Source organism: Protopterus annectens, chromosome 1.part1 (assembly GCF_019279795.1).
Source record: "Protopterus annectens isolate FY-2018-M chromosome 1.part1, PAN1.0, whole genome shotgun sequence".
Taxonomy (NCBI): domain Eukaryota; kingdom Metazoa; phylum Chordata; order Ceratodontiformes; family Protopteridae; genus Protopterus; species Protopterus annectens.
Genome location: NC_056726.1, coordinates 1,341,247,718 through 1,341,273,864, shown reverse-complemented (window position 1 = coordinate 1,341,273,864; position 26,147 = coordinate 1,341,247,718). Strand labels below are relative to the sequence as shown.

The following is a 26,147-nucleotide window of genomic DNA, read 5'->3' as shown; positions in this document are numbered from 1 at the left end:
GAGGTCTTCAGGAAAGCTTGTGGGCCTTATTCTTTATCCATAATGCAACCCCGCAATCAACTCAGATCTTGTTTGCCATGCAGCAACCAGGTTCAACAGCACAGCTCTGGGCTAAGTACTTAGTTTTTTTTCTGGATTATTTCATATAACAGTATTCCTTTTTCTATTCCTTTTTTTTCTTCAAATAGCTAGACTAGTTTGCGAACTACTACTTTATCCTGTTCTTTCCCTTATTTGATTATTTGATGCCCATTTTAATTAGACAGCATCGAAGGAATGGCTGCTTTTAGTTACAGGATGTTCCTTTCTCCTTTTTTTTTTTTTTTTTTGTTCTTTTGGTAACAAAATATGAAAGTGGTATCTCTCGCCCTCTCTATATACATGTGTGTGTGTGTGTGTGTGTGTGTGTGTGTGTGTGTGTGTGTGTACACACACACACACACACACACACACACACACACACACACACACCTGGGAAGGGCTGGCATAGATCTACCAGCTTTGCCCACCAGCCCCCCCCAGACTATAAGATAGATTCACTGCCACTATCCAGCTACTTTAAGGCTCTTACAAGTGTACCCAATTATACTGAGTGTATTCACTGTTGCAGTCATTACATTTGGGTAATCTGCTGGCAGGTTGCCCTCAGTCGGCCTGAATAACAAAGTCTTGGGTCCTGCGTTGGTTGCTGTCTCTTCTTCCATGACGTCAGGTCGTCAGGGGTATAAAACATGCAGCCGAAGCCATTTTATTCAGTTTTTCTTGCCCCAGATGTCAGGTGCCCCCCCCCAAATGGGGAGCAAAAAAACAAAAACAAAAAAAAAAAAAAAAATATATATATATATATATATATATATAAATAAATAAACAGTAAATATATATAAATGCACTTTTAGAAACATAAACTTTACCTTCATCTAAAAGCAAATACACCACAAAGGCTTTTGAGTACAGTGAAGGAAAGAAAAGGTATAGAAAAGGGGGATGGCGGGTGGGTAACCCGGACTGCAACAGTGAATACACTCGAACATCTACATTTATGGTAAGTGTACACAATTGTACTATGTTCTTCGTGTTTCACTGCTGCAGTCATTACATTTGGGTAGAATCCCAAAGCTAAGGATGGGAGGATGGAACTAAACAGCATTAGGAGTGGCTATAAGGCCCTGCAGAACTGCAATGGCAAAGCCTGCCCTGAATTTGGAGAAGAGAGGCAAATAATAATGCTTTGTGAAGGTATGAACAGAGCTCCAAGTAGCAGCTTCTAGAATGTCTTTGGTTGGAACCCCTCTGAGAAAAGTTGCTGAAGTAGAGGCAGCCTTGGTGAAACGTGATCTGATCCCCTTGGGCACAGGTTTACCATGGTGCAAGTAGCAGAAAATGCTGAATGCAGTGGCTTATCCACTTAGAAATAGTCTGCTTTGATATAGCCTTCCCCTCTGACCCTGCAGAAAAATGCTACCAGTAGTTGCTAAGACTTTCTTAGAAATTTGGCCCTGTTTAAGTAGAATCTTAGTTGATTGTGTACATCCAAATGAGTGCAGAATCCGCTCCCCCTTGTTCTGTGGATTTGGGTAAAATGTTGGCAGGTGAATGGTCTGGTTAAGAGCCACACTGGATACCACCTTAGGCATAAAAGAAGGATTGGTCCTGAGGGACACCCTGTCCGGGTAAAATATAATAAAAGGCTCCACTGCCATGAGAGCCTGTAGTTCTGAAACTCTTCTTGCTGGAGTGACTGAAAAGAGAAAGACTGTTTTCCAAGACAGAAATTTTATATCCGCAGTAGCTGCTGGTTCAAAAGGAGGCAGGGTGAGTTTTTCCAGCAGAAAATTGAGGTCCCATGCAGGAGTTGGTGATCTTCTGGGAGGCCTTAAATATTGGGCCCCCTCTAAGATACTGTTTAAGCAGAGGATGAGAAAAGAGGGGAGGGGCACTGTGTTGTAATGAGCCGAGATGGCAGAGGCATGGATTTTTATTGAAGAAAAAGATAGGCCCTTGTCAAGCATCTCAGTGAAATATTGTAAAATCTGAGGAATATTGGGCTTTGCTGTGTCTGTTCCTTGTGCTTGGTTCCAAGCACAGAATCTCTTCCATTTATCAGCATAAGATTTTCTAGTAGTAGGCCTTCTGGTTTCCAAAATTACATCCATCACAGATTTACTGAGAGGTGTTGTTTGAATAATTAGTTGATCAGCCATGCTGCAAGATTCAGAGTTTGGAGCTGAGTGTGCAGAATTTGATAGTTCTGCTGAGACAGTAGATGTGGTATTTGAGGCAAGTACCATGGAGGAAGCTGAGACATATTCCTTAGTAGTGGGTACCAGTGCTGGTGAGGCCAGTCTGGAGCAAGTAGGATCATTTTTGGTTTTTCCTGTCTGACTTTTAGTAAGACCTTGGAGAGTAGAGGCAGAGGGGGAAAGGCATAGACAGCTGAAGGATAGGGCATCCACTTCCCATGCTTTTTTGTGATGAGTTCTTGTGCAGAATTTGTCCAACTAATAATTTTGGGGAGAGGCAAATAGATATATGTCTGGGCTCCCCCATTTCTGTGTTAACATGCTGAAGATTTGTGGATCCAGTTTCCATTTGTGCGGGTCCATAAGATTTCTGCTTAGGTCATCTGCCAGAGTATTTTGCTTTCCTGGCAGGAATTGAGCTTGAAGATGTATTTGATAAGTCAAGGCTGTGTTCCACAAGGCCATGGCTAGTCTGCAAAGGGGGTAGGAATGTGTACCCCCTGCTTGTTTATGTACCACATAACTGTGGTGTTGTCCGTCTTTATCAGTAGTTGCCCTGGATGAAGTAAGTCCTTGAAGGCTGTCAGAGCATTCTGAACAGCTAGCATCTCTTTTTGGTTGATATGCAGATGCATTTGGTTTGGCCTCCATTTGCCCTGAATGCATCTCCCTGCCAGGTGGGCCCCCCCAAGCATAGTCTGATGCATCTGTAGTTAGGGTTTGGGTGGCAGGGGGTAGAGTGAATGACAGTCCCTTGTTTTGGTGACATGTCTCTGCCCACCAAAGAAACTCCTTTTGTAGGTAGGGAATGAGAGGAATCATTGTTTCCAGACTGTGACAATGTTGACTTCATAAACTTTTTAGGTACCATTGAAGTTTCCTCATATGCAGTCTCGCATATGGAATTAGTAGAATGCAGGATGCCATGAACCCCAAAACCTGCAGAATTTATCTTGCAAATAACTGGGTTTTTGTTGCCATTTGTTTGAAGTATGTTGTCAGCTGCCTTTGTTTGTCTGGCGTGAGGTAAGCCATCTGGGCAGTTGTATTCAAGCTTGCACCCAGGAATGTAATTATTTGAGAGGGTACCAGTTGTGATTTCTTTTCATTTATGGTGTACCCTAGGCATGCTAGAAGCCTTTTTACAAATGCCAGATGTTGAAGAAGAGTGTCCTTGTCCTCTGCTTGAATGAGACAATCGTCCACATAAGGATAAATTTGAATGCTTCTTTGACTGCAGAATGCAATTACTGGTGCCAGGCACTTTGTAAAGACCCTGGGCGCAGTAGGTAAGCCAAAGGGCAGTGCAGAGAATTAGAAATGCAAAAAACCTGCTTTGAAGTGGAGGTATCTTCTGCATGATTCCCTTATTAGGATATGCAGGTATGCCTCTTTTAAGTCTAGAGTTACTAACAAAGCATTCCTGCCTAGCATAGGCAGTAGCTGTTGTAAAGTCAGCATTTTGAATTTTGGAATGTCCAGGAACGTGTTCAAAATCGATAAGTCCAGTACTGGACACCATGAATGGCCTTTTCTGGGTACCAGGAAAAGTCTTGAATAAAAACCTTGTCCTTTTTCCTTTTCTAGTACCGGTTGAATAGCCCCCATATCCATGAGGGACATGATTTGTTTCTGGGCCTCTGCCCACTGGTTTTGTGGCAGATCTGGCCATCCATTTCGAAATGGCAAAGTATGGAAATGAAATATGTACCCCTGGGATACTATGTTTAATACCCACTTGTCCTGGGTAATTAACTGCCAATTGTGAGCTTGAAGTGCTAGTTTTCCCCCCAAGGGGGCTGCCAAAAGATACGTGCTTGGTGATGGTAGAGGAAAGTCATTGAGACTGCTTACTGTAGGGTTGTGCTTTGTTTCCTCCAGATTTGGAGGTGGAGGCACCCCACTGCTTTGACCTGTAAGAACCCTGTGATTGGTATATGGAGTCTTTTGAGCACCTGGATTTGCCTTGAGTGGCTCTGTTGGACACAGGAAAGGACAAATTTTGGCTCTGTTGGACACAACCTGGGTGGCTGCACTTGCAAGAAATCTTTTACAGTTTGCATAGATTTAACTTTGTCTTCCATTTTCTTTAAAACCTCTTCTGCCTTATTACCAAACAGAGTATCATGCTGCAAAGGGGCATCCAATAATCTAGCTTTAACATGGTCAGGCAGATTTTGCTCCTTGAGCCAGGCATGCCTTCTAATCACAGATCCAGTAATGGTGGCCCTACAAGAGGCCTCCAAGGAATCAAAACCACATTGCAAAGTATGCTTTCCAACCTGCTCTGCTGAATGCAATAATTCCTGTAACTCTTTATTTTCCACACAATCAGAAATCAACATCATTTTCTGTTTCAGTAAGCCCATAACATGCTGTTGATATTTAAGCATATGAAACTGGCAGTTTAAGGCCCTGATTGCCAAGGTTGCAGGCATATAAACCTTCTTTCCCCATCTATCCAGCGCCCTGGAATCTCTATCAGAAGGGGTAGGATTTTTGGCTGTAGAGGCCTTTACACCCTTGGGACCCAGAGAAATAGTCTCAGGATCAGCAGCAGGATTTTTGAATAGAAATTTGTGGGAGTCAGGTACCCTGTAATATCTGTCTGGCTTACTAGGAGCCGGAGGCAGGGAATCAGGAGCTATGCTTGATTCAGAAAACACATCATCAACAATGTCTAATACAGGAGGTATTGCCAAAGGCCTATGCTGAGGAAGAAGAAGGAAATCCCTAAGCCTCTTTTTTGATTCAGAGAAGTCCTGACTCTCCCAGTGAAAATGTTCCCTTAAAGTATGCAAAGTCTCTCCAAAAGAGTAATCCTCAGGAGGAGATGCAGATGGGATGGATTCCTCTGCATCAGAATCCTCATAGGGTGGAATACAAAATTCCTGATCAGAAGAGGAATCAGAAAAAATGGAAACCTGATCTAAAGAATCATAATCAGTGCCTTGCCTAAGCCTCTTAGCAGGGGGGGGGGGGGGGGGTTGGGAACCCCTCATCAAGGTAATTAAATCCTCAGCCATTTTGGTCATCTAATTTTTAAGCATAGGGGCCTGAGCACGTGGCTCATGCATCAGTTTTTTAGATACAGAAGATGTTTTTGACCTTGTTTTTGTTGCTGGCTTCGGTTTAATATAAAAATGTTGAGGCCTGAAAACACCCTCAGAAGCCGGTGCCTGCTCAGCAGCTCCGGACCCATCCAAGGGAGAGACATCCACGGGTTCAATACTTTGAGAATCTCACGGCATATCGGACACAGACTGGGTCTCAGTACAGGCCTGCGACTCAAAAGTAGCGGGTATCAGGGGTTGCAATAGCGCCTCACTGAGTACCGGTGACTGGCTTAGGAGAAGCTTCGTCGTTGGTTTTGGACCTCGACAGTCTGTCTCTGTCTTTTTCTTTACGTTTTTTGTGAACTCTGGTAGTAGACATTTCAGGATAATTAAATCTTGTACCAAAATATTTAGAAGCAAAAATATACCGACGCTTAATAGTGCGTTGGTTAAATCTAGCACAAAACCGACAGCAAGGCACGTTGTGATCTGGGCCTAGGCAAGGAATACAGTACAAATGAAAATCCTTATGAGGTATTTGCTTCCCACAAGTAATGCAATTATTAACTTTTACTGACATCGGTAAGGAGCAAGAAAAAGTTTCCCCAACAGGGTACTTAGCTTTAGTTTGAAGACTTCGGTTCTAAAACTCGAATACGAAAATTTCAGGAGTCGGCCGACCAGCACTTGCGAACTGCTTCTGCTTCGGGCACCGCGCGGCAAGAAATACTGAATAAAATAGCATTGGCTGCATGTTTTATACCCCTGACAACCTGACGTCATGGAAGAAGAGACAGCAACCGACGCAGGACCGAAGACTTTGTTATTCAGGCCGACTGAGGGCAACCTGCCAGCAGATTACCCAAATGTAATGACTGCAACAAGGAAACACGAAAAACATCCAATCAGCACAAATTCAGCAGCATGCCAGAAAATGAAGGAGAAACCCAAAAAAATAGCAATTTTGTTTGCGCTGTGCTGCACTCTGGAAGTTTGTTATTAGAAGCAAATGAATCTTTGAACTTCACCGAAAGTGCATGGCTGTTAGGTATGTGCCGCTTGGGCCATGGTAGAATGAGCATGAACAGAAGATAGCGGTTTACCATGCTAACAGCAAAATGAAATGACCTTAGAAATCCAAGAGGACATGATTTGCTTAAAAACAGCTTTCATGGAATGGAAAGAAATAAAAAAGTTGATCAAATTTCTTTATATCCTTAGTCTTATCCAGGTAATATTTGAGATGTCTAGGCAGATCAAAGGTATGAAGAATCCTCTCATGATTATCCCGTGGAGAAGGGAAAGAAAAGAAGGAAGATAAATTGATTTAAAGACAAGTCATTAACTACCCTGAACCTAAAAGAAAGATTGGTACAAAGACAGACTTTATGAAAAAAAAAAAAACAGAAAAGGGGGAACTGCCACGAGTGCCTGAAGTTCAGAAACACTCTTGACAGAAGTAAGAGCCACTAACAAAACAGCTTTCCAAGTACAGAACTGCAAAGAAGAAGAACGAACTGCAGGCTCAAACTGTGGCTGAGTCATCTTTTCAAGAACAAAATTAAAAGGAGGAGGAACAGGCTTTCTTGGGAGACTATTATGAAGGATGCCTTTCAAAAATATTTTTTTATCCCTCTTTATTAAATTTCCGCATATGACAAAGGCAATCTTACATTTATATAAATGAAAAACATACAAAATGATATAACTTTAGTTGTTAACAGTTTACATCACGGACACCATTGAAACAACTGTAGTTGTAAACATTATAAGTCACTTATAAACCTTCTAGTCATTGTCAGATAAACATTATATAGCTCATTCTAATCCTGCCGCTTAAACCTCGTTCCTGCTCTGCATATACTTTTTCCACAATTCTCATTTTTTCTATGTAGTTTTCTCCTTCCCTTTTCTAAAGATCCCAATTCCAATTGTTTTATCTCTGTTACTATAGTCACTACTTCTAGTAAAGTTCTATAGTTTGATTTCCATTTTCTAGTAACTGCTTTTTTGGCAGCCACCATAATTAGACTCAGCAAGGCTTTACTATGTCTAGGCAATTCCAATACTGTAGCATTAACTCAAAAAAATAATTTCCCCAGTCAGTCCAATCCACCTACCCAGCATCTCTGACACAGTGGTCTGCAGGGAATCCTAAAAGTCTGCCAGCTTATCACACCTCCAAAAAATATGTTCCCAGCTAACTCTTTCTATCCCATCACACCTCCAGCATTTACTATCCACCTGAGGAAAAATTCTTTGGAGTCTACTTGGGGTATAAAAATACCTATGTAAACATTTCCAGGCAAAGATCCTAAATCTTCTAGACTTTGTTGCATATTTGGGAGATATACATATATCTCCCCATTGTCTCTGTGAATTGCTTATCCAATCTCTCTTCCTGATCCTAAGCTCCTTTTTTAATTTCTCCAAATCTTTTGGGTTTCTAATACCATAACGGGAATGGACCCCTCTCCTAAGTCAAAGTACGATTAAAGTTAATGAAATTAGTACTGTTTCACTCTTTGATGTCAGCCAAAAGTGCTCTTCGCAGCACTTGCAATGTGCCTAGTAATGACTCCTTCTGCAATTCGTACAGAGTTACGTGTATTGGTAGCATATCTAAATATGATGGTAGACTTTTTTATAAGACCCGTTGCTCCTGCTACAATTGGAGCTATCTGGATATCCTTCTTCCACATTCCACATTGCTCTCATTTCTGCTTGCAAATCCTGATATTTTATAACCTTGTGTCTCTCTGTATGTAGGACACTGTAGTCACTGGGTGTGGCAATTTCAATGATCATTGCTGCTCTTGTCTTCTTTTCTTGGACTACTATATCCGATTTTCTAGCATCTATCTTTTGAATTGTTGATAATGGATGATTATAAGTGATGTAGACTTGATCATTTTCTGCGATGCTTTGTGGATCATGTTTCCAGTGCTTCTCAGCCACTTCAAAACCATAATGTTTGCACAATCCCCAGTGTAATAGTCTTGTCACATTATTGTGCCTTTCAGTGTACAGGCCCTTTGCCATTGTTATGTCACAACCAGCAGCGAGGTGTGTGACGGTTTCCAGTGCGGTTTTACAAAACCTACATTTATCTGTTTCTCCCACATGTTCAATGGACTTTGTAAACCAGCGTGTACATAAACCACTGTCTTGGGCTGCCAATATTAACCTTTCCTCTCTTTGTTTGAATTCACCTCTCCTTATCCATTCCTGCATTCATTCCTGATCAACATGAGGTTCTTCCAGAAGTTTTCTTTATTTGCCACTATATTTATGATTTTTCCACATTTCTTGCCTTTTCATCTGGCCCTTCACCTGATATTCTTTCTTTTGTTTTTCAGCACATTCAGTTACTGTCTGACTTATCTACTTCTGGTTTGAGTTCCATTCCTGCTTGACCGCGATATGCTTCTGCTAGGTTAAGCATAGAAGTCATCTTAGATTTACTCTCCTCATGTTTCAAAACTTACATTTGGGTCTCGTGAGGTTAGCAGATATGTGTGAAGTCCCACGATTGCAGATCTGTACATGTAATCAATTTCAAGGATGCCCATCCCTCCTTCGGAACAGGGAATATATAATCTTGGTATGCAGTGATTTTTATAGATCATCTGGTGAGCATGAAGCATACTTCTTGTTTTAATATCTAATCTATCCAACACATTTTGGGGCAAATCAATCACTCCAAAACTGTAAGTCAGGACAGGCAGAGCAAACTGGTTTATAGCTTGGATTTTGTTCCTGGACATCAACGCTGTTTTCAGGATTAATTTAAGTCTTCTGAAATACTCCTTACTAAGTTTTATACACATTTATTCATGTTTTATTGGCGATCCTTCATCAATTCCCCAAGTATTTATACACTCCCTCTTGCTCAAGTTCTTTTATATCACATTATTGTCCCAAACTGATGTTTTCCCGGTGCTGCAGTTTTCCTGCTTTAAAGGTTGCTTTTGCACATTTATCAAGGCCAAATAACATTCTAATATCATCTGAAGAAATTTTAACAACCTGCAGCTGTGCTTTCAGTTCCTCGTCTGATGAGCTATACAGTTTTAAATCATCAATAAAGAGAAGATGAAAAGTCTTCAGACTTTGTTGTTTTCTAGGAGCCACATTACAGCCATGGCCTAAGCTGTTAAGTAGACAGCTTAATAGGTTAAGGACAAGGCAGAATGGTAATGGTGACAGGTCACCCTGGAATATCCCCCTTTGAATTTTTATCCCTGGGATAGTAATTTGTCCTTTAACATGATTTAATTGCAAAGTAGTCTGCCATTGTTTCATGGTCACTGTAACATAGTCGATCAGTGTAGGATGCATCTTATACATTTTAAAGAACTCTTATCCATGAAGAATGTGGGATACTATCAAATGCTTTTCTGTAGTTAATCCATGCCATACTTAGATTCTTCCTCTTTTTACAGTTCTCCACTATGACTTTATTTAACATCAGATGATCATTTGTTCCATATGACTTTCTTTTATTGCCCTTTTGTTCTACTGCCATAATTGAATTTTCTTCTAAATGACTATAAACTCTGCCGCCATCAATTCCCATGTATAGTTTATATGTAGTCAGTAGGCAAGTTACTGGTCTATAATTTTTTGGGTAGCTTGCAGGTTCATTCTTAAGTAGGAGCATTGTTTTACCTGTTGTTAGCCAGGTTGGTGTCTGTTCGGGATGCGCATATAAATAGTTCTTACTCATGGCTAAGTCTTCATGCAAATATGCTAATACTTTTAACCAAAAGTTACGACCTGCATCTGGACCTGGTGTTTTCCAATTAGTAGCTTTTCTTAACTTTGTTTCAGTCTCTCTGGCTGTTACTTCATTCCATTTAATCTACTGTACCTTTAAACTTCTTACTCTTTTTTTACTTCTTTTATCCATTTAGCATTTTTGTTGTGTTCCACAGGAACTTCATAGATACTTTTCCAAAATGCATCTATTTCTCCTTTTTTTTGGGGGGGGGGGGGGGTCTTTCAATTCCTTTTACCTTGTTTCCCAATTCTCTATAAAACGTTTTTGGGTCATCACTACATTGCTTATGTTGTACTTTATATTTATCTGTGTATCTTTTAAGTTTTTCCATCTGTGTTGAAATTTTTAGTTTGTTATTTATGATAGTGCATGATAGATCCTGGACTGTTCTAATACTGTGCACTGCTTTTATCATATCTATCTTTCTTAGTATTTTTGCTGAGCTATTCCCGCTTCTATAGTCTTCTAACAGTGACACTTCTTGTCTTAATTGCTTTACATTTTTCTCTATTCGATACTTCCATGATGGTATTTGATTTCTCCCCTTCCTTTGCCTCACTACCTTGTGCTCTTGTGGTAGACCTTTATCAGTTATTAATTTAGCTGCGCAATAACATATCCTGCTTACTTCTGTTATATCGCATGGATCTCTACGGACATTTCTAATTACTGTGTTCATTTGTTTTATCAGATTTCTGATGTTTGGGTTTTATTGACCTTCTGCAGTCTATTTCTTTCACTGATTTTAATATATCTATCTTTGTCCATTAAATCAAGCAACTCTTCCCTTAGTTCATTTTCTTCCAAACTAAGGGCACATCCTTTGTTTTCCACTTCCTGCGGGCATTCTATAGAAAGTTCTATAGCATCTTCTCTTCGGTTTCATCCTGTGCCATCTGTTGCTTTGACATATGGGAACTCACTGGCCTATCACTCCTCAACAATGACTGCAACAGAGTTTCCACAGTCTCCAGTCCCTTCCCTTACTGTCTGGCTTTAATTAAACATTTACACTGGTTTCCTGTGGAAGGCTCCAAAATATCTTGATATGGCACCTGACCATTTGCTTCCTTTACCACTGGTTTCCCCTTAATTTGGATATCTATTGCTCTATCCTGTTGTGGTGCTTTCTGCATTAGATTTTCTACACTGAATCTTTCACTTTGCAGGTGCTCCATAACCTCAGTTTATATTTCTTTAACTTCCCCATTACTGATCTCCGTTTCTACTTTTCCTCTGTCTTCTTATTTTTTGTACTGTAAGATTTTCCATATCCAGATTCCTTTGCCTGTATTTCTCTTCAAATATCTTTGGTGCTGCTCTTTTTGTATTGGTTAGTTTTGCTTTCCCTTGGCATAAATATTACACCATATTGAATCTCTTTTTCTTTCCCATGTTTATATTCCTTTTTCAGATGTCTCGTGATCTTCCTGCTTCTCCTTACTTTGGGGACTCACTCCATCATGCTGTGATGCAGTTTGTGTTAGACTTTCTACACTAAATCCTTCACTCCGCACACATACCATAACTAAAACTTCTATTTCCTTAACTTCTGCTTTACTAATCTTCTTTTCCACATTTCATCTTTGTGATATTAATTTTCTTAGTGTGAAATTTTCCATATCTGGATGCCTTTGCCTATATTTCTCTTCGAATAACCTTGTGACTGCTTTCTCTGTATTAGTTTACTTGATTTTCTCCTTTGCATAAATATTGCACCATACCAAATCTCTCTTTCTTTCCCATGTCCATATTTCTTTTTTATACTTTTCAAAAATATCTAGGTTTTGTTGTTTACATTTTCGCACTTCCTCAGATGGTTCTTTTTCCAAACAGATCAACGTTTCTTGATCCATATACTGTTTTTTAAAAATAGGTTATATTAATGAGCGTAGATTTTTACTTGAAGTTTCTGACAGTTTTTCCTGTGAAAGTATTTTTCTTTCCTCTAATTTACCTCTTAATCTCTTTGTATATCCTCTGTCTGGTAATTCTGGGCTTTTTGCATAACAGTAACAATACAGAATTTCTTTCTTATCCTCAATAGTCCACTCTATCATCTTTATGGCTCTTCTTTGGCCTGTCAGTCTTTTTGATTTTTGTGGACTGCTACTTCTTTCTACAATGGGGGGGGGGGCATCCTTCCTTTGGGCCTGGCCTAGTACCACTGTTGGAATGTTTTTGGATTTTGAGGATTCTACACTGTCATTTTTCCCTGTCCTGGCACCAGTGTGCCTACCAGGATTGGGCACGTTTTATCTTGGGGACTTGTGCACCCAACTATCTTTTTTTGTTTTTGACCTACTTCGGTCCATGACATATGCTATATAAATACAGTCTATATATCAGTGTTGCCTTGGTGAGATTTTGTGAGAAACAGGGTACACCTCGTGAAGGTACTCACCAAGACTAGAGAATGAATTACATTTCAGCACTACTACTTTCCTTTGCTTGCTGACTTTTCATCTCTCCATTAGGACCCCTCTGATCGCTCCTCTGATTGATCTTTGTAATTATCATGCAGTATTTTACATGCTTTATTAATTATTCCTTTTTTTAACAGCAGCTTCTGTTCTACTTCCTTTCAAAAATTGTTTGACATGAAATCCAGAAGAAAGGGATGGATTCAGGGCAGACAAGCAAAGATGTCTCACAATGAGCTTTAACAGATGGATTTATCAGACCAGAATTGAGCTGCTCACACAAATAAGACAGAAAATAAGGAATACCCACTGAAAAAGGGTCTAGTTTATATTTGTGACACCATACAGAAAATCTCTTCCCCTTAGCCACATAGGATTTTCTAGTAGTGGGTTTTCTGGCCTCCTGCAAAATCTGAAGCACTCATCCATCACAACCTATTTTCCTATTTTTGCACATGAAGTCTGAGTGTCACTTCAACAGTGACAATCATCTAGAGCCAAGGCTCGTACCACTAGCTGTCTATCCTTGCTGCAGCTGTTCTTCCATACCACACGCTCACTCACACAAACATATCTATGGCCAGTTTAGAGCGTCTGAACTCCCTACTGCATGTCTTTGGAATGTGGAAGGAAACTGGAGCACCAAGCAGAAACCCACTTGAACATAGGAAGGACATGCAGACTCTACACAGAAGGCATCCCAGCTGAGAATCTAACCAGAGAACCTGCTACTGTGAGGTGATTGTGCTATCAGCTGTGCCACCCTGCAAAATCTGAAAGACATCCCAGAAAACTAGTGTCTAATCGGAATCAAAATCCTATCACACAGAGAGTAAATTAGGGTGAATGAATGATCCCTTGTCTTGAGAGGTAACTTGTAATGATTGCCCATGGCCAAAAGAAACAGAAGGAGGAACCAGGGTCATATGGGCCAAAAAGGAGTCACGGACAAGATTTTGAGCCTGTCCCATATAAACTTGTGCAGGACTCTTGCTAACAGAGGAAGAGGTTGATAGGTAAACAGAAACATCCTCTTCCAGCAAAATGACATGATGCCCACTGTCCAAGTCAGAGGACTTAGCACTCTGTACCGGAACCTGGGAAGTTGCCTGTTCAGAGGGGAGGAAAAAAGATGCACATGAGGAGTACCTCACTGAAGTACATTTTCCAGGAATACCTCTCTGTGAAGCATCCATTCATGAGGATCTGCCTTGGACATACTCAGAGTGTCTGCCACTAGACTGTAATATGAGGGAATGTAAACCACCTGAATGGTTAGTTGATGGTGTAGTGCAAAATTCCACGCCTAAAGAGCCAGTCTGTAAAGAAGGTATGAATTTGTGCCTGCTTGCTTGTTTACTTACCACATAACTATAGTGTTTGTCTATGAAAATTCTCAAAGGACCTAGGACCCATAAGGAGTGTAAAAACATGAAAAGACAAAATCAGAGCTCTCATCTCTGATGTTGATATGGTCTGCCAGTCACTGGGAAGACCAAATTCCCTGAACCCTGACATCATTGGAAGAGGCCCCCAACTCCAATATGAAGCATCCATACATTTGTCCTGAGTGGAGATAGGAGCATGAAAAGCAGGCCAGGATTTAGAGAAATCCATCACAGGAATTCAAGTTTGAGGCACGCTATCAAAGAGATAAGAATGTCCAGAGGATGCCAATGTTGAAGTCAAACAGATGTAAAATACCAGTGAAACCTTTTCATGTGGAGTCTGGTGAAGGAGATCATAAGAATGGTGGAAACCATGAACCACAGAGCTCTAAGACATTCCCTTGCAGGCACTACCTGAAGAGGAAGAAGAGACTGCAAATAAACTGTCAAAGCAAGGACCTCGAAAGGAGGAAGCAAAGCCAGCATTGGCAAGGTCTGAATCCTGCAACCCAGAAAAAACTTCCTCCTGAGAAAGGGTTAAAACAGATTTTATGAGATTTAAAGTGAACCCTACACTGCAAACCAGAAGCATAGTATATTCTAGACCCTGAAGCAGAAGCTGCTGAGACAGGGCTTGAATTACAAGGTCATCCAAATAAGGGTAAATTTGAACTCAGTGAAGTCTGCAAAAGGCTACAATCTGGGCCAGATTTGGTAAAGACTCTCAGAGTGGTACCAAGGCCAAAAGGCAAAGCAGAGAACTGATAATGGCAGGAGGAAACAGAGAACTGTAAAACAAATTCCTGAAGAGATGGTGAAAAGGAATGTGAATGTAGGCATCTTTCAGATCTAGAGAAAGCAGCAATGCCAGGGGAAGTAACAGAAGAAACAGAGACTGGAGAGAGAACACCTTGAATGAGGGAACATTTAGAAATGTGTTGAGAAAATGGAGATTTAGAATTGGCCTCCAAGAACCCAGGTTCCTGGGAATCAGGAACATACTGAAATAAAACACTTTGCCCTGCTGAGAGGGTAGAACAGGCTGAATGGTTCCTTGCACCAAAAGGACATGAAGAATTGAAGGAAAGTGAGGAAGCTGGCAATGGGGAGTGCCCAAAAAGGGAGGAAGGGACTTCCAAACCATGTAGTAAGCTTTTTTTAATGATGGAAAGCACCCAGGAATCTGTAGTTATTTGTTAACAAACTGGAAAAGACAGAGTCAATCTGATGGAAAGAGGAATCTGGCCAATGGGCAGACAAGGCTACATGTCAAACTGAGGCAGATGTGTCAGGAAAAGAAGACTTCTGATCCTTAATACCCTAAAAAAGTCTTATTAGGAAAAAGCCCTCTTGGAAGATCTGTTATCTTTGGAAGACTGTCTCTCCTGTGTATGCACAAAGGGAGATTTAGATGGGCAATTTCTCTGAAACTTAGGAAAAGGAGAACTGAAGATCTGTTTAAGGTCTGACATGAGCTTCCCCTTTGTGATGGCCCTGCACAGACCCAGTAATCAAGGAGCCTCAATTCTCACCACTAGCACCAGCGAGGGACGTTCACACTGGGAGGATGACAAGTACACACACAGTAAAGTACAATTTCCCTTAAGAGCACACAGAGATCACAGACAGTCTGGGGTTGATTTCTCCCTCTTTCTCCAGATCCCCAATAAGACTCCCCACTGGCACAGCTATAGGGTTAGAATCTCAGCTGAGTGGTCAAGCCAAAACCTCCAGCAGCCTCTCTGTCCAACCACTGCTTCGTGTCCCTGCCCAGGTAGCTCAGCTCAGCTCTCACTCACACACACACACACACACACACACACACACACACACACACACACACACACACACACACACACATACATGCACACATGCACACATGCACACATGCACACTTTGAGATTTGATATATATACAAACACACAGACACTCATGGAGAAGGCTGGCACAGGTTCACTAGCTATGCCCCCTTCTGCCCAGACTATAAGGTAGTAATCAGTGCCAACAACCACCTTTACTTATCAGCTAATATAAGGCCCTTACAAAGGGTGACCAATTCTACTGTGTAATGTTACTATTATCCAAATGGTAAGTGTGACCAAGACTTGCAAGGCTATTTAAGAGTGGCCTGTACAGTGTCACCAAATACATGTGCAAGTACTGTAAGAGCTTAAATATCTCTAAACAATCCAGCCACAATTAAAAGGTTTAAATATATTTAATAAAAAAAAATAAAAAAACAACTCAAATCTCAATAACTCAGGACAGTGACAGAGGTCAGACTCACAGGAAATATTTTAAAACAACACTGCAGGACAGTCTCACATAAATACAGAAAACAACTAAACTAATCTTATTATACTCCTATCTCTAATAGAGATTACTGTAATTTAGTACTTACTATTAGCAAGGCAAATACAGATGAGAAGTGCTGATAAGAGGATGTTTATAGGTCCAAAGACAAATACAAAATGCACAGACTTTCTTTTTGAGATGTTTCTTAAATTAATAATACACATTACTGCTGGGTTAGCTGAATGACATCACTATTTGTCTCTGCCTTCAGTTCTCAGGCTAACAGATACCAACAGAATTTAACATTTCTCTGTGAAAAATACTTATCTTTCAGATGTTTGCCTAGAACTGGAAGTCGTAAATGAATTAACACTTTTACATTTGAAACCTAATAATTATTTCTGTTTCCAGACAATAGAAAGAAACCTCTAGCTTTAGACATCCTGTCTCCTAGCTGCCTTGGAAACTAAGATAAACACAGACGTAAAACTCTTTGCTTGAGCGTTTGCAAGTTAACTCTGTATGTTCCACCTTCTGCTATTAATATAGTTTACATACATTTCTGCTCTTTCCCAGCAGGGTACACTGTTGGTTACGTTCTTGAAGCTCAGTACATAACATGCAGTTCAACACACACTTCTGCACCAGTAGTTTAATATCCACATAACATATAGTTCTCTTACATTTGTAAGACAAACTTAAGAATCATATTAACATTCACAAATGACATATGATTATTTACAAAATTCTAGATAGCTGGGCTGGCAGCATTTCAGTTTGTCACACCATTATCCTGCAAGGTCTTGAAATGCTTAGTAGCAGCACAGTCAAACAGATTCTGATTTTCTAAAGGACAGTCCAGTAACTTAGCCTTAATGTCTTTAGGGAGGGACTGTAACCTTAACTAGGAATATTTCCTCACAGCAAACCCGGATGCAACCATCCTAGAACAGGCATCAGCAGCATCATAACTGCATTTGATATGAGTGTTAAGCCATCTGAGAATCAGATCTCAATAGTGAAATAGCAGATGGCTTAACCTCTGAATCAGGCATATCAGACAGAACACCCCCCACATTTGGAAAGAAGAGCTAGCACGTACCTAGTCATATGGTTCTGATAATTAAAGGCCCTAAAAGGTAAGGTGGCAGAGGTATATACCTTTTTCCATACCTGCCCATAACCCTGCTGTCCTTGTCAGATGGTAAAAGTTTGGAAGAGGGCAGTAACTTAGAAAGGCTCATCAGTAGCCAGGCAAATCAGGTCAGAAGAAGGGCTTTTTTTTATAAAAACTTTTGAGCCTCAAACACTTTACTGAAACTGTCAGGTTTATTTTGCTGGGAGTCAGGAGCCTGGAAAGCAGATAAAAAAATTCTAAAAAGGCATTTAACACTGGAGGGACTGCTAAAGGCCAGGATAAGGCTATCTGCAGGAGGTCATAATACATCTTCTGGATATCAGAAATTTGGGAACAAATCCCATTTAAAATAGCAAGTTATACCAACAATAGTGTCTCCAAAAGACAAATCGTCAATGGGGGAAACAAGTGAAAGAGAATTCTCTTCCCCAGGCCCTACGGGAAGAGGGGAATGGATCTGAGAACATTATGTCAAGAACTCCTCCCCATAATCCAAATCTATATCCTCAGAGGACTCAGAATCCCAAAGACATTTAGAAGGAGCAGAAGACAAGAAAACAGAGTTAGGAAAAACTCTTGAAGGGGCTTCAAAGCCACAGGAGCTTTGAAAAGACCCCAAGTGAAATCCTGCCACTCTGTGTGGGTATGTAGCCACAGGAGCCACATGTCTATTTTTTTTTGTTTCTTTTTCATAGGAACCTTTGCCCTGACCAACCAAGGAGGTTCAAACCCCTGCATAACTTCAATAAGGGAGCCAGGAACTTCTCCCCTAAAAAGAATCTGGGCAATCCCTCTAGGCCTCTCCAAAATAATCAGCCACAATTCCTCTTCTCGTCTGCAGCATACATAGGTACATCCTCAGAGCACATTCAGGTAGGCAGCCCCATAGCTCCCTCCAACTGGGTGGTAACAGAGGGAGCTGGCGTCAGAACTGGACAGTTCGGAGGTTCTTCATCCAACCCGATGGATTAGTCTAGAATAGGATGAACAGCAGAAGTCTCAATACACGTCTTTTTTACAATTTTTCTTAAGAGATGGCTGAAATTCATGGCAGGGGGATTCAGAAGCCATTGTTCCCTGAGCTAATAGCTTTTGATGTTGGTTCTCTAAATACAGTGAAAGGGAAGACACATGGGGATGCAGGGTCTTTGGTCATGGGTAGCTCATTGATAGAAAGGCACTTCTTGGGGCTATTTATGGGGAATCTGTCTTCCACACTCACATCTTCCATTCTTATAAGACATGTAAAAGCTAATACAATATTTATTTATTTTATTTTATATTTGTTTACTGGGAAAGTCCAACTGGACAGAGATCCTCTTTCAGTGGAGGCCTGGGGAGGAAAGCATTTACAACAGAGAAGTCACGTACAGAAATTTAACAACAGATTGTCAACATTTACAACAGAGAAATTGTTAACAGAAATATAACAGGCAGTCAATACACAGATGTGTTGCAGCACATACAGAGTTTCACGTGTTCCATTTTGACATATTGCCAATATACCAATGAATGGCTAACAGAGAGGGACTGTATCATTTACATGTGAACCATACATTTGTAGTCAGTTTGTTTCAAGGATACTATTGCAAATATACTTTCACACCAAAAAACGGTTACAGACCGTTATTAACTCAGGATTACCAGATGATGAGTGCTAAGTTACTGTGCAGATAATGATCTAGTAAGGAAAATAAGATTAGGAAGGTAGAGAGAGGGCTACTGAGTAAGAAATTAGTGAAATCTATCTACAGGTATAATAAAGAAAAATAAATAAATAAGGAAGGAAGGAAAAGGTCCCAATATAGTAGTTATCTGATGAAGGCTCTATAGCTGATGCAACACAACAAATGAATTGCAGACCAAATTCAAAACGTAGCATTCAGACTGGTGGCAAAGAGGTTCTGAGTATTAGGCGCTTGTATGTCACTTATGTATCTTACACCTTAGATGTAAGATGTATGTCAGATGTACTGCACCTGGAAGGAGCTAAGGCTTTGGTATGCTGGCCAGATGTTATCTACCCCTGGCAGGATATCCCTTTAATAAGGAATTCTGAAGCAATGACAAGGAAGAACATCCAAGTTTCACTGTCACCCACACTGTATAAATGGAAACTAAGAAAGAAACAATTAGAGCTATAAAGAACTCACAAGCAGATTTAATAAAACAATTTAGCACTTTCATCTTACCAACATGCATCCCTCATGCCTTGGTCTAAGGTCCGACATATGACATGTGAGGAAGGAGGCCTAAGTTTTGGTATACTGGCTGGACATACAATATCCTTGGCAGGATACATCCTATCTGTTAGCATTACTTCAACTGTGATCTGATGATGAATATCTAATGCTACTACTAAATCTTAAGTATTATGCATAAAGTACTGAATTATAAAACAAACAATAAAGGCATTCTGCATTCATTTATATTACCAGAAAGGTACATGTCATTCGGTGCTTTTTTACATTGCTAGAGAAATAAAATACTAGTAATCACTGACTACAGCCAAGCCATATAGCAAACAGGTGAAATGCTGATGTTACATTTCAGTGTTATCAGGTCAATTCTAATCTGGCCCCGGTGACCTATATTTGACCAGTGGCTAAACAGTTTGCCAAAGCTGGCAGGGAGGATGGATATGCTCAACCTGTGAGCAGAGGAGGAAGAGCAAGTTGAAAGTCTTCAAAGGAAGAGGAGGAACATGAGACCTGGGGTAGAGGGTGAGGGGGGTATTTATGTGAGGCACCAAGCTGTTATAGGACTTTACCCTTCATTAAGCAAGTGCATGACATGCACTTGCGTAGAGAAAAGTATAATGGTTCATGCAGTGACAGCAGGTCACACATTCCCCATCAGGGGAAGAGTTGGGATACAAAGAATGCCCTCATAGTGGGATGCTGGCAAGGGCACAAGCAACCCTCATGCTGCCTCATCCATGTGGTTCTAAAAATGTCCTCTACCACAAGGGAATGAATAGGTTCAAGTCCAACTGTGGAAGGCCTGATGGTCAGCAGGCATTGGGGTAAAAAAGACATAGAAAACACATTTGAAGCTGGAGTTACACAAAACAGAAAAAATAAATCAGTACTGCACTGCTGGAACAAAAGCCCGATTTCTAACCAGCCATCCATCATGCTACAGCCATCTATCCATGCATAAGAGCTGGATCTGACTCCTACAGCAATCCCATGAACAGCTGCCACAGACCTTATATAACAACATGCCAATACTAATGCCATGATTTGCCACCTAATACAATGAAAATCCTGTCCTTTGCATCTGGTTGCCATTTGCTATGTTTAGTATTTGCTAGACTGACACAACAAAAGAAGTACTTGTCATATACTTAGTCTTTCTCCTCTTTTTGATAAAGTACAGTTGTGTAAAATCTTACTTTAAAATTAGATGTCCTTTCCACTGTTGCAGTATTCATAACATGTGGGATCTCTGCCAAGGATAGCCAACTCCTGGACAGTATACCAAAGCCTTTGCATCCTCCTAATGTAGTAAATTAGGCATACTGTCCTCGCGCAGGCCTAGGGCATATAGATGATATGTATACTTCATGCTCAGAACAGAAGTTTCTCAGAAAAACTGGCGCAACCCCAGGAGAAAGGAGAACATGCAGATCCAGACAGAAAGAGAAACAGAAGAGAAGGGCAAAGACCCCTTGGCCAGCAAAGTGTTCTCAACAGAAGAAAGAGAAAAAGGGGGAAGGAGGAAGGGACTGAATACTGCAACAGTGAAAAGGACATATACTGTTATGGTAAAATTTTACACAACTGTACTATGTCCTTCCTTACCACTGTTGCAGTATTTATAACATGTGGGAGACTAACAAAGCTACTGTAAAGGATGGGAGAAGGAAGGCACAGAGGAGCGTTCCACAAACCCACGAAGGATAGCCATGGCAAATCCTGCCCTAGCTCTGGAAATGATATCCAACTTGTAATGTTTAGTAAAGGTGTGGCAGAGGACAGAGTAGCAGCTTCAGGGATGGATCAGATATCCAAACCTTTGAAAAAAGCTCCAGAAGAGGCTACTACCCTTACAGAATCAGCTCAGACTGAAGCAGAAAGCTGTTTTCCATGAAAAGAATAACAACAAGAAATGCCCTTAGAAATCCAGGAGGAGACGATGTGCTTTGAAACCGCCAAACCCAATGTTCTGCCATGAAAATAAAAAAAAAATGCTCAGATTTGTAGAGAGCCTTTGTCTTATCCAAATAATAATGGAGTTGTCTCTGTAGATCCAAGGTATGAAGAACCTTCTCACTAGCAGATTGTGAAGAAGGAAAGAAGGACAGTTGGATAGACTGATTAAGAGGCAACTCACTGACCACCTTGTGCATAAAAGTAGGATTAGTATGCACAGGCACCCTGTCCCTAAGAAAGAAAAAAAGAGGAACAGCCATCAGAGCCTGAAGTTCAAAAACTGTCTTGGCTGAAGTAAGAGCAACAAACAAAACAGTCTTCAATGTGCAGCGTTGCAAAGAAGAATAAGCAGGCTCAAAAGGAGCCTGACTCAGTTTTTCAAAGACAAAATTAAGGTCTCAAGAGGGAGGGATAGGTTTTCTTAGGGGCCTGATATGAAGGACATCTTTTGGGAATAGTTTGACCTCAAAATGAGAGGCCAGTGATGGGTTCAAGAGCAGGTAAGCAGAGGCTGCTGACAAGTGAACTTTAACTGAAGAATATGATAAACCAGCATGGAGCAGTTCACACAAAGTAAGAAAGGAGCAAACGGACCCCCACTGAGAAGGGATTTTGGTGATGCTTGAGACAACAAGCAGAAAATATCTTCCATTTAGCCATACAGGATTTTCTGGTAGTGGGTTTCCTGGCTTCCTGAAGACACCTAGGCATGTCCTCAGAAAACTGATGCCTGAAAGGGACCAAAACCTCTCACCCAAAGTGTCAAAGGAAGAGTGGACAAGTAAGGGTGAATGACAGACCCTTTCTCTTGTGCGAGTTAACTTATGAAGATTGCCCATGGTCAGGAGAAAGAGAAGGGGAACTGGTGCTGTCTGGGCCAAAAGAAAGTCACCAGTAAGATTCTTGCGGAGGCATTTCTGATTTTGTGCAGCATCCTGGGAAGTAGTGGCAGAAGAAGGTAAGCATACAGGAACATTCCTAGAAAAGGTCGTGGCATCTACCTTTCAAGTCAGAGGACTTGAGACTCTGGAACATAAGCGAGGACATTGCCTGTTCAAAGGGGAGGCAAAAAGTGCATCAGTGGGGTATTCCTCAAGTGGATCTATGTCCAGAAACACTTCTCTGTGAAAGATCCACTAGTGAGGTTGTGTCCTTGATCTGCTCAGGGACTCTGTCAAAAAGTTGTGTTCTGAAGAGATGTAGACCTGAAGGTGGACAGCCAAATCCCAGGCCTGAAGTATTACTCTGCAAAGTAGATAAGACCTTGTGCTCCCCATTTGTTGATGTATCATGACAGTGGTGTTGTCTGTAAAGACCTTTAAAGGGCCTGGAGACCAAAGTGAATGGAAGGCCTGAAGAGCAAGAATGAGTGCCCTTATTTCTAACATTGATGTAGTCTGACCTATGATGAAGGGGCTACAGACCCTGAACCTTTAGACGGTTAGAAGAGGCTCCCCCATCCCAGATCGGAAACATCTCTGAACAGCTCTTGAGTAGAGGTAGGAGTCTGAAAAGTCAGGCCTGGATTGACAGATCTGCCAAATCCACCAGTGAAACTTGAGTTTCAGACAAGGAAGTAAGGGGAAATGGAAGTGGTAATGCTAGAGCCAAACATTCTTCAAGTACCACTGAAGCTTCCTCATATGAAGCCTGGCAAAGGCAAGCATAGGAATGGTAGATGCCATGAACCCCAGGACTCTGAGAAATTCCCCTGCAGAAATGAGAGAAAGGGGAAGTAAAAACTGGAAGTAGGTTGCCAGAAACAGAACCTTGGGAGAAGTAAGAGAAGCCAACATTGGAATGGCTTGGATTCTGCAACCCAGAAAAAAAAATGTGGTCTTGACAAAAAGTCAAAACTGACTTCTTGAGATTGATGGCGAATCCCAGACTGTGAAGAAGCATGATGAAATGCAGATCCTGCACAAGCCTGGGTTGAGAGGAAGCCTGAAGAAGCAGGTTGTCCAGATATAGAAATATCAGGATTCCCTGAAGCCTTCAAAAGGCTATAACAGTGGCCAGACATTTGGTGAATACCCTTGGGGCCACAGAAAAACTAAAGGGTTACAAAGCAAAAAACTGAAAATGTCAGGAAGAAGCACAGAAATATAAAAACTTCCTGGATAGAGGGTGAATGGGAATATGAAGATAGGCATCTTTTTAGGTCTAGGAAGACCAAAAAAGCCTGTGGAAGAAACAGAGTCTAGAGGGAAAGCATTTGGAATAAAAGAATCTTTAGAACATTATTTAGAAAGGAGAGGTCTCCAGTGCTCCTCTTTTCTTGGAACCAAAACATTCTGGAGTAAAATATGATCCTCTTTGGGATTCTGGAACAAGTTGGATGATGGCCTGATCCAGTAAATCCTGCAGGACCAAAGAAAAATGAGGAAGTTGGTCTGGAGCAGGTTGAAAAAGACCTGAGAAGGGGAGGAAAAGATTTCCATACCATAAAATAACTATGAAGGTTAATGGAGAGAATCAAGTATTCTGAAGTAAACTGTTGCCAGACAGGAAGAGACAGGGAAAGTATGAACCTGATCATGGGGAAGGAGAGAAGGTATGTCAGATGGAGGCAGACAGATATGTCCTGAAAAGGGGATTTTTGCATTTTAGAAGTCTGGGTGGGTTTATCAGAGAACATATTCTTAGGAAACCTTTTCCTTTTAGAAGGTGACAAGGCTGTCTATAAAGGCAAACTTAGAAGGATAGTTTCTCTGAAATCTGGATATGTGAGAAAAATATTTTTTTAAGATCCTGCACAACTTTATCTTTGTTTTGTAGAGTCGTAAACAAGTCAGCAGCAGCTGTACCAAAAAAATTTTGATTGTAAAAAAGGAGCATCTAGGAGCCTGGCCTTAACATCATCAGGTAAAGCTATGAGTCAAAGCCAAGAGAACCTCTTCATAACTGAACCAGAAACAGTAGTTCTAGAGGATGCATCAACTGCAACATAACTATATTTGATGGAGTGACACTTAAAGTGGAACTCAATAGGAAGGCTGCAGTCATTTCTTCAGAGTCTAGAAGGTCTGACCCCCCCCAAATCCCTCCCCCCAAAGTTGAGGCAAAACGACCAAAACATACCTAGTTATACAGGTTTGTGGGTTTGATAATTTATGTTTAAGGCCAGAGTGGCAGAAGTGTACACCTTTTTCACCAACCTCTCCATAGCTCGAATGTCTTCGTCAGAAGAAAGAAGTTTGGAAGAGGGCAAAAGCTTGAATGGCTTATCAGCAGAAACAGTGATTACAGCAGAGTCCGAGTTAGGTCACTTGTAGATGTTTTATAAGGCCTCAGGCTCCTTTATAAAAATAGTCAAGTTTCTTAGGGGCAGGAAGTTGGGAATCAGGAGCCAAAAAGGCAGCTGCAAATGTATTCAACAAAGCATCCAATACAGGGGGAACAGCAAAAGGTTTAGGAGATTCCATCTGCAACAGTTCATAATACCTACTGAATATCAGGGACTTGTGAACAATCCTATATAAAATGCTTCATTGTGCAAACTAGTGTGTCCCCAAAGGGCATCTCCTCAAAGGGGGAATCAGGACTCAAGAAATCCACTTCCTCAGACCTGCAGCCCAAAGATGAGGTAATTTGTGAGGAGTAGGCCAGTGATTCATCTCATTTGAAAGACCAGACTCCCTAGTCCTTTTAACTGGAGTAGATGACCAAGAAGAAGCAGTAACAGATATCCTGAGGTGGTCTCAAGGCCATCAAGAGCAAAGAACAAGCCCTGGTTAAAGTTTTGTCATTCCCTCTGAAGATCCTTAGCTATACAAGGAATGGGTTTAGTTTTCTGCTTCTTCTTTAGTGGGATGTCAGCTTTGACCAACCTAGGAGGCTCTGAGTCATGCCTAGGCTCAATAAGGGTAGCAGGGACCTCCTCCATAACCAGAATCTGGGGAATCCCCCTAGGCGCTTTGGAAATGATCAGCTGTGGTTCCTCCTCCATGTCTATGGTGGACATTCGCATTGCCTCAGAGAACGTGCAAGAAGTAGGTTCTATGCTGTCTTTTGACACAGTTGCAGCAGAGGAAATCTGTGTTGACACCTGATTGCCTTCAGGCTCTTCACCTCGAGAGAGACATCTGGTGGAGGTTGGACAGCAGGAAAGTCAGACAGAGACTTTTTTGGCCTTCTTTTTAAGAGATGGCTGTACCTTGGAGTGGGTGGATTCACCATGGTACCCTAGGCCAAAAGTTTGAGATGTTGTTTTTCAAGATAAATGGAGAAAGAGGACAGACGGCTGCAAGGCATTTTGGAAACAAAAGCCTGACAATTGGTACACTGGGTAGGACTGTGTTAATCACCTAGGCAGAATAAATACTTCTCCTGATGGTCTTTATGGAGAATCTGCCTCCCACATTGACATCGTCCCTTCCTGGATGACATGAACCCTAATTACACAAAGACAGAAAAAAAGAAGGAACCCCAGTGGGATACTTATCTGTAAATGCCTCTGTAGAATCCAGCTCAGTGAAAGGCATGCAGACCAACATTCTGCTGTGGCATTCGGACTGAAGGCAAAGAAATTCCGAGTATGCAGCATACGTACATACCTTTATGCCTTAAGGTTGCGCAGGGAGTGTATGCCTGACATATGATGCTAGGAGGATATAAAGGGTTTGGAATGCTGGTCAGATGTTGGCTATGAATACTACAATGGTGAA

At 41.1% G+C, this 26,147-nt stretch overlaps 1 protein-coding gene across 2 annotated transcripts in view; it reads right to left on the bottom strand.

Moving 5' to 3' along the window:
• Positions 1-26,147, bottom strand: part of GCLM (glutamate-cysteine ligase modifier subunit) — a 557,909-nt gene that overhangs the window by 238,998 nt on the left and 292,764 nt on the right. The gene's annotated exons all lie outside the window — the stretch shown is intronic.